Source organism: Eutrigla gurnardus (assembly GCF_963514095.1).
Source record: "Eutrigla gurnardus genome assembly, chromosome: 8".
Lineage (NCBI taxonomy): Eukaryota > Metazoa > Chordata > Actinopteri > Perciformes > Triglidae > Eutrigla > Eutrigla gurnardus.
Genome location: NC_139922.1, coordinates 1,364,642 through 1,374,288, shown reverse-complemented (window position 1 = coordinate 1,374,288; position 9,647 = coordinate 1,364,642).

Genomic DNA, 9,647 nt, shown 5'->3' with positions numbered 1-9,647 from the left:
TGAATCTCTCATCATATTAATAATAACAATAATGGATAATTCCCCTCAAATACATTGAAACTAAAGTAACAAGTTTGTTTTGTAAATGAGAGGAGGATTTGTTTTAACATTGTTTTTTAACATGTTTTAACAAGTATTTGTACTTGGTTTACTTCCCTCATCTGGTGACAGTAATCATCTTCCTCTGATGACCTTCTATGATGTTAATTCAGTGAGTATGATGCTGTTCATTAAGCAGCTGCCTGTGTTGACATGAGACTGGATTATCAGTGTGACACGTTCAATCAGAGAGTGAAACGTATCATAAATACCCGTTAATAAGGGCTCTGTATCTCAAGCCCTCAGAGAAGGAATCGATTAGTGTCGACATCAAGTAGCCTCGCCTTATTTCAATATCGGCTGTTATGATTTCTGCGTGACACAGATGCATCATTCTCCCTGTGAACATCATAGGCCAGGCCGTGTGGAATGGAAGGAATGAAGTGAAAGGTGGTGTCATTCAATAACTCCTGTTCAGGAGGGTGCGGTGATGAAGTGGATGCACAGGAGAGTCTACGATACACGCTCTGCGCATCAATCCTCAGCTGAAGGAGTCGGCGCTATTGAATTATCTCATAAATTTAGAATTTTCTCTTCTCCTTAGAGATCATTGTCATCAATCAAATGTCATCTCAGACACAGCAGCGATGTGACGGATTCTCAACCTCCGGCGTTTTCAAAAACTCAATGTTAGCTGAAGGCCAGGACTTAAACAGGGTGACTTGTTTGCTATGGAGGGCCTGAAAACACCACTATTGCTGCTTTGTACATGTTGAAGTCCCAGATCCACCAGGATCAGCAAACGGTGTCCTGTCTGGGTTCATGACATCATCCAGAGGTGCACGGTGGATTTCACCAAGCTGGATTCACTGGATCTAGCAAGACCCACGTGGGCTTGTTCACCACAACTGGAGGAACCAAGAATAATCTATTTATCTTTGATTTAATATCAATAACCAGATGAAAAGGATGCTGAAATAACTGAAATACGCATGACTTCACATAAACAGTGTGAAGTCATGCTTTGTTAGGTCTGTCTGCAAGACCACAAGCTAACTACTTTTAAAATGCTGGTTTTCTGGATGGAGTCTGGTTGATGGGTGCTAGGCTATGCTAGCTGCATCAACACTCCAAATAAGGTCATCTAGACATTAATACCATACCAAGTTTGTACCATAGGCAGCAAGCTTCAGTTGGGGGAGAGCCGGGACGGTTGAAACTATTTTGGGATGAGCGACATTTCTAAAGATAACGTTACAGACAGAAACTCATTTTGGTTGTGATCAATGACTCACATGTGTTGCATCAATACCAGCTGCTATTTTATACAAATGTCTGGATAAAAACAAGTTAAATGTCATTTTCAGAACATATGGCCTAACAATCCAATAGAGACCATGTAGATCAGCCTTAAATCACCATCAGGGTGAAAGTGAGAAATAAACACTAATTCATTCCCATGTTGATCTCAGTCAACGCCTCTACTCTCCTCTTACATGTGCACGCGCATGCAGAAGTGACATTGAGTTACCATGGTTACTCTGCTGCTCAGTCTTCTTTGTGTTTTGAAGCTGGTCTTAATTGTACAAGGTGTATTAGGGCCACTGTAGGGGAAAAAAACTGAGCCGAGAGAGATGCGCAATATTCAGAGAAAATATCCGCACCACAGCTAGCTCCGCACCGCAGCTAGCTCCGCACCACAGCTAGCTCTGCACCACAGCTAGCTCCGCACCACAGCTAGCACGGAGTTTAGCGGCACCACCGGCAGCCAGCCTCCACCCGGCCCAGGCCCAACCGGCAGCCAGCCTCCACCTGGCCCCACCGGCAGCCAGCCGCCACCAGGCCCTACCGGCAGCGAGCCACCACCAGGCCCCACCGGCAGCCAGCCACCACCAGGCCCTACCAGCAGCCAGCCGCCACCCGGCCCAGGCCCCACAAACTATGCCCAGTCAAGGAGATGATCTCACAACAGCAAATAAAAAAATCACTGACCTGAAGAATGACATCAAAAGGCTCTCCGATGAACTGCGCAGCAAAGAGACAATGTTGTCCAGTTTCATGGATCTAGCCGCTGATCAGGCCCAGCAAGATCGGCGCCTGCAGTCACCGTTGCTCACCAGGCACCGGTGGCTAGCAGTGGTGGGGGGAACCGCTGCTCCACTGTGGGACCAGCTCAGTGCTCTCCATCCCGGACTACCACCGCCTCCCGCCGCAGGATCCTTCATGAGGCCGTGCTCAGACGCTCCGGAGGTCTTCCTAGCCCCGAACCAGGGAGCTCCTCTCCCAAACCCTGGGCCGACGGCGTGGCACGGCGTCCTCGCTCGGCCGTCCCGCCCCGCGGTGCGGACTCTGGCCGTGCTCTCTCCGGCCGAGAAAACCAGCGGCTGTCATCCCCCACACCACTCTTCTCTCCAACTACAGTAATAGTTGGAGACTCCATAACACGGAAAACACGTTTCTTCAACGCCATCACTCACTGCCTACCGGGAGCTACAGTCCAAGTCCTCCTGAACAAACTCCCGGGGCTGCTACGCTCACTTCCGTCCTCTGTTCGGCGAATTATAGTCCACGTGGGACTATAAAACTCTCATTCTGAATGAATTCATCACTGACAATAAACTGGACTTCTTCTGCATCACTGAAACCTGGCAAAAACCCCTGGACTAGTTTTCACTTAACCAGATCACACCCACAGGATTCACCTACACGGACAAACCCCGCCTTGAAGGGCGGGGAGGTGGTATTGCTGCCATCCACAGAAAGGACATCAAAATCACCACCATCTCCACCCCAGCCGCCCCATCCTTTGAACATCTTGCCCTCAAACTCCCTGGTCCTACTCCACTTGTCACTGCCATTATTTACCGCCCTCCCAAACCAAATCCCACCTTTGTCTCAGACTTCACGGATTTTCTCACCCAGCTCTGCGCCATCTCACCCTCTGTCCTCCTCCTCTGAGATTTTAAATTTCACATCAATGACACCAACTGCAAACCTGCCACTGAATTCCTGGAACTGTTACACTGTTTCAACTTCGCACAGCATATCAACTGCCCCACCCACTCCCATGGTCACATCCTCGATCTGGTCTGCTCCACTGGACTCACACTAAACCATCTCTCCAGCATCAACCTCCACATCTCCGACCATCTCGCCATCATCATCAACCTCAACATCCCCATCCCTATCCCAAAAGATAAACGCAAAATCTCATTCAGAAATATCAAGTCTATCAACCCCTCAGCCCTCTCAGCCTCTCTCACCGGTGCAATATCCATCTCTCCTCCCCCCCTGTCTGATGATCCCAACAACCTTGTGGACTACTACAACAACACTTTTTCCTCCTGTCTCAATCTACTGGCTCCCACTAAAACCAAAACAGTCACCTTCACCCACTCAGCTCCCTGGTACACCCCTGAACTCCATCAAATGAAATCCCGCAAACGACAACTGGAAAGACTCTACAATAAAACCGTGGAGGTGAAACAGTTCACCTCCACGCTTACACAGACTTTCTCCATATATACAAAACTGCTCTCAACACAGCCCGGTCCACTTACCACTCACACCTCATACACTCCGGCTCCAACAACCCCAAGACTCTTTTTTCCACAATCAACAAACTTCTCAACCCCCCCGATAACATCTCTACAGCTTTCACAGTGGAAACATGTAACTCCTTTCTGTCATTTTTCCAAAATAAAATCAACAACATCTACAGCAACCTGACCACCTCCCCGGCTCCCTCAACCCCACCACTGGATCCCACCCCTTCACACTCTCAGTGCCTGTCACAGTTCTCCCTGCTGTCTCCCATGGACCTACCTCAACTCACCAACGGCATGAAAACCTCCACCTGCACCCTAGATCCCATCCCATCAGCTCTCATCAAAACCTGTCTTCCATCCGTCACCCCACTCCTTGTCAAAATCATAAATTCCTCCCTCATCTCTGGCTCTGTCCCCACTCCACTCAAACTTGCTGCTGTCACCCCCATCCTCAAGAAACCAGGTCTCAGCCCCAACATCATGTCCAACTTCCGGCCCATCTCCAATCTTCCCTTTCTGTCAAAAATTCTGGAACGTGTCGTCGCTGCTCAACTCAAAACCCACCTCTCCTCTAATCACCTGTATGAACCATTTCAATCTGGATGCCGCCCACAACACAGCACCGAAACAGCCCTCCTAAAAGTCACCAACGACCTCCTCCTCTCCTCTGACTCCGGCCACTTCACCATCCTCATCATGCTTGACCTCACTGCAGCCTTCGACACCATCAACCACTCCATTCTCCTCTCCCGTCTGGAAAACTACTACAACATCACTGGCACTGCACTCTCCTGGCTCCGCTCCTACCTCACCAACAGACAGCAATTCATCAGCATTAATAACTGCACTACCTCCACTGTTCCTCTGTCCCAAGGCGTCCCCCAAGGTTCGGTGCTTGGTCCTCTTCTCTTCATCCTCTACATCCTCCCCCTCGGCAACATTATTCGCAAACATGGTCTCCACTTCCACTGCTACGCTGACGACGTCCAGATCTACATCTCCACCAAATCCATCACCACAGCCACCTGCTCCACTCTGACCACCTGCCTCACTGAATTAAAAACCTGGATGCAAAACAACTTCCTTCAACTCAACTGTGACAAAACAGACATGATAATCATCGGCCCCAAATCCCTCATCAAAAACACCCACAACTTCACTCTCTCCGTCGACAACTCCACTCTGTCCCCGTCCCTACACATGCCTTTTTTCACCTCAAGAACATTGCCCGTCTCCGCCCATCACTCACCTTCTCTGCTGCCGAAACTTTGATTCATGCATTCATCACATCCAGAATAGACTACTGCAATAGCATCCTCTACGGTTCACCTGCCAAAATCCTCGACAAACTGCAATACATACAAAACTCTGCTGCCCGCCTCCTCACCCACACCCGCTCCTGTGACCACATCACCCCTGTTCTGCAAAATCTCCACTGGCTCCTTGTTCCCCAACGCATTGAATACAAAGTACTCCTCCTCACCCACAAAGCCCTCCACAACCAGGCCCCTTCCTACCTCACCGACCTGCTCCACCACCACTCTCCCCCCCGTAACCTTCGCTCCTCCGACACAAACCTCCTCTCCCCACCTGTCAGGACCAAGCACCTGGGGCGACAGAGCCTTCTCAATTGCTGCCCCCTCCCTCTGGAACTCACTACCCCCACACATCCGAGCCTGCACCGACCAGACCACCTTCAAATCACTCATCAAAACCCACCTCTTCAGAATTGCCTTCAACCCCCCTTAATCCACTACTTCATCTGTATTGCATCACAAACTTGTTTTTAAATGTGCCTGCTTTTAAACCGTTTTATAACTTTATATTACTTGTTTTTAACCGTTTTATAACTTCACAGTACATCTTTTTAAGTTATCTCTTAAGAATACCCTGCTTGTTTTAATGCACTCACTTGTAGCCTCCCTGTGTTTAATAGTACTTGTTTTAAATGTATTGATTTTTAACCGTATATGTAAAGTGTCTTTGAGATCCTTTGAAAAGCGCTATACAAAATAAATGTATTATCATTATTATTATTAAAAAAAAGTTGCAAATTTGGGACTTCATAAAGTACAACCAGCATCAATGCTAGCTAACTATGCTATGCTAGCATTTTTTTTATCTAATTAATCCATCACAACGTGTGACAATGCCTCGTTAAAGTCCGTAGAGTGATGGCTGTTAATGCTTATTGGTGGTTTTATTTATATGAGGCCAAATTGTCATCTTATGGGTGTTTATTGATCGGGTGGTTGGACTAAGATGCTAGCGGTAGCTTTCACTTGTTGTCATAGCAACGGCAAGCATCTGGTCAAGCAACGTGCTTTGGTGGACTCACAACTATGTTCAAAAATATGACAAATGTGATATTGAATGACTTATAATTATGAAATATATCACTGAGATCAATAGAGGAATGATTAAACGTGCATGTTTAAATACAAGTTTAATGATGTTTCCCCTATGATCACTTGGTAAAGTATTGTTACGGTAATTATAATCGTAAGGAATCATTTACAGTAATCAGTGAACATAGACACAGACAATGTATGTGTGATAAATGCATAATGTTTATTATTTAAAGATAAACTGAGCACTATTCTGGAAGGTTGTATAAAAAGGTAGCTGTATGTTAAGTGGTAACAGTATGAGATGCTATTGTAATGGTTTTGGTTTGGGGTTAGAAAGGGAGAGAAACTGATATAATCCTTTAAATATATGACATGTGAGTGCAGCTTTGGTTCCTGTTTGCCAGCGATGCGGTCGGAGGCAGCGTCGCCTTCAGCTGACGGCTTGAATCTGGTTCCACAAGCTCACTTCAAACACACGACCGGAGCAGCAGATGTCACTGATGCTCTTTATTATTGATGCTCGGGCTGCTTTTGGATTCCTAGCGGACACGTGTAAAACATCCTGAGACATCCAGCAGCATGTCGACTCCCCTAGCAACACTTCATATGACACTGGAGGACAGCAGGAGAAGTTAGCACACAGAGTTGTGCTATCTCTGGCTTTCAGCAGGAAATTATTTTACGTTGATGAAATTAGAGGCAACGCAGAATCATTCCTGTTGTGTGTGTGTGTGTGTGTATATATATATATATATATATATATATATATTAGGGATGGGACGATACACTTAAACTCACGATACGATGCACCTTGATATGCCAGAGTCACGAAATGATATGTCACGATACGATATCAAAAAACAAAATAACAAACTAACAAAACAAAATATTACTGCGTAATTACAACTTATTTATTTTTGTTTCAGTTGCACACAAGGAAACACACGGCCCAACAGTTCAAACACAAACAAGAACACTCCCTTAGTGCTCTAACCCTAGTTTAAGTTATCTCAGCCTCTCTTAAAGGCGCCATATGTAAGAATGTGGACAAAAACGATACTACACTCAAATTCAAAACACTGCGGCGAGTCGTATCCGTCTCCCCCTCCACCCCCTCCCCTCCAGACTCAAGGTTGCCGGAGCTGTTGGCGTATCCAAACGCGCCGAAGGCGGCCGGACAGCGGAGTAACAACGTTACTCATTTTGATCGTAGAAACAAACGTTAGCACCACAGCTCGTAACAGGACAGTGCTAATGCTGCTAGCGTTAGCTGTGCTGCTAACGTTTGTTTCTATGATCGAAATGAGTAACGTTGTTACTCGACAGTTCAAAGTATTCAAAATGTCCATCCCCATCAATCTATGATGCTAACTTAGTTAGCCAAGCTCAACTTAGCACTATTCTGGAAGGTTGTATAAAAAGGTAGCTGTATGTTAAGTGGTAACAGTATGAGATGCTATTGTAATGGTTTTGGTTTGGGGTTAGAAAGGGAGAGAAACTGATATAATCCTTTAAATATATGACATGTGAGTGCAGCTTTGGTTCCTGTTTGCCAGCGATGCGGTCGGAGGCAGCGTCGCCTTCAGCTGACGGCTTGAATCTGGTTCCACAAGCTCACTTCAAACACACGACCGGAGCAGCAGATGTCACTGATGCTCTTTATTATTGATGCTCGGGCTGCTTTTGGATTCCTAGCGGACACGTGTAAAACATCCTGAGACATCCAGCAGCATGTCGACTCCCCTAGCAACACTTCATATGACACTGGAGGACAGCAGGAGAAGTTAGCACACAGAGTTGTGCTATCTCTGGCTTTCAGCAGGAAATTATTTTACGTTGATGAAATTAGAGGCAACGCAGAATCATTCCTGTTGTGTGTGTGTGTGTGTGTATATATATATATATATATATATTAGGGATGGGACGATACACTTAAACTCACGATACGATGCACCTTGATATGCCAGAGTCACGAAATGATATGTCACGATACGATATCAAAAAACAAAATAACAAACTAACAAAACAAAATATTACTGCGTAATTACAACTTATTTATTTTTGTTTCAGTTGCACACAAGGAAACACACGGCCCAACAGTTCAAACACAAACAAGAACACTCCCTTAGTGCTCTAACCCTAGTTTAAGTTATCTCAGCCTCTCTTAAAGGCGCCATATGTAAGAATGTGGACAAAAACGATACTACACTCAAATTCAAAACACTGCGGCGAGTCGTATCCGTCTCCCCCTCCACCCCCTCCCCTCCAGACTCAAGGTTGCCGGAGCTGTTGGCGTATCCAAACGCGCCGAAGGCGGCCGGACAGCGGAGTAACAACGTTTTGATCGTAGAAACAAACGTTAGCACCACAGCTCGTAACAGGACAGTGCTAATGCTGCTAGCGTTAGCTGTGCTGCTAACGTTTGTTTCTATGATCGAAATGAGTAACGTTGTTACTCGACAGTTCAAAGTATTCAAAATGTCCATCCCCATCAATCTATGATGCTAACTTAGTTAGCCAAGCTCAACTTACCTGTCTAGGAGAAGAGTAACCAATTATTTTTTAATGAGAAAATACTGCCAGACAAATGACCTGTATCCAGCAGAGCGTCCTCAATTTCGACCTCATTCGACTCCATTGTTCGGCGGTTTGAGGGCAAGGTAGTTGGTGCTAATGTTTGTTAGCTTGCTGTACAGTGTTGTAACAACACTGTTGTTGCAGCATGCGCTGTGACCTGCACCGTTCCTCGGATGTAATTGCTTTTTCATTGAGTTTTCCGCTGCTTAACCAGCAGATGGTGCTGCCAGCCTGCCACCATAGAATGTATGCCTGCCGCACACATATACACACACACACTAAATTATTTATATACTACACAAATCATGTGGCAGTGCCATCTAGTCTTCATTTCGCGATGCATTTTTTTCAAACTCGATGCGTATCGTCACGTTTTGTATCGCGATATTTCGCCAAACGATATTTCGTCCCATCCCTAATATATATATATATATATATATATATATATATATATATATATTCATACTGAGTATGAGACTATAAATATTATTAATATAAGTCTCCCTAACACACTGTTGACAATCAGAAGAAAACAGCACAACAGCATGTAAACAAATGCTCTTTTAGGCCAGAACCAGGCAGCAACCTCCAGTACTGAAAAGTGAAGCCAAAGCTGAACTGCATTCAAGTGTCATTCTCTCTGCAGACCATCAGGGGGCGACTCCTTTCTGATTGTATAGAAGTCTATGAGAAAATGGTCCTACTTCTCTCTCTGGATGTATAATCTCAGTAAACATTGTAAACATGAGTTTATGGTCTCAATCTCTAGTTTCAAGTCTTCTTCAATCCAGCATGATGTTTATTTAGTACATTATGGTCCATTTAGAGTCCAACAGACCAGAAAGCAGGGATGCTTTTTAGGGGGCGGGGCTTACCTGCTGATTGACAGGTTGCTACCATGCTACCAATGCAGTGAGCTACTAAGACTTTAACACTGAACTGTAAACTTGACCTTGAATTATGAAGCTAACTTTGTTAGCAGCTTCACACCAGAATCCATATGGATCCAGATCCAGTAAGGGTTCTGCTGTTGCTTGTGTTCATCAGATCCACCCTTTAGCCAGGACCCATATCTATTAACTTCATAGTCATTAACACATTTGATTTTTAATACAGTAGTGTATTTGACTGA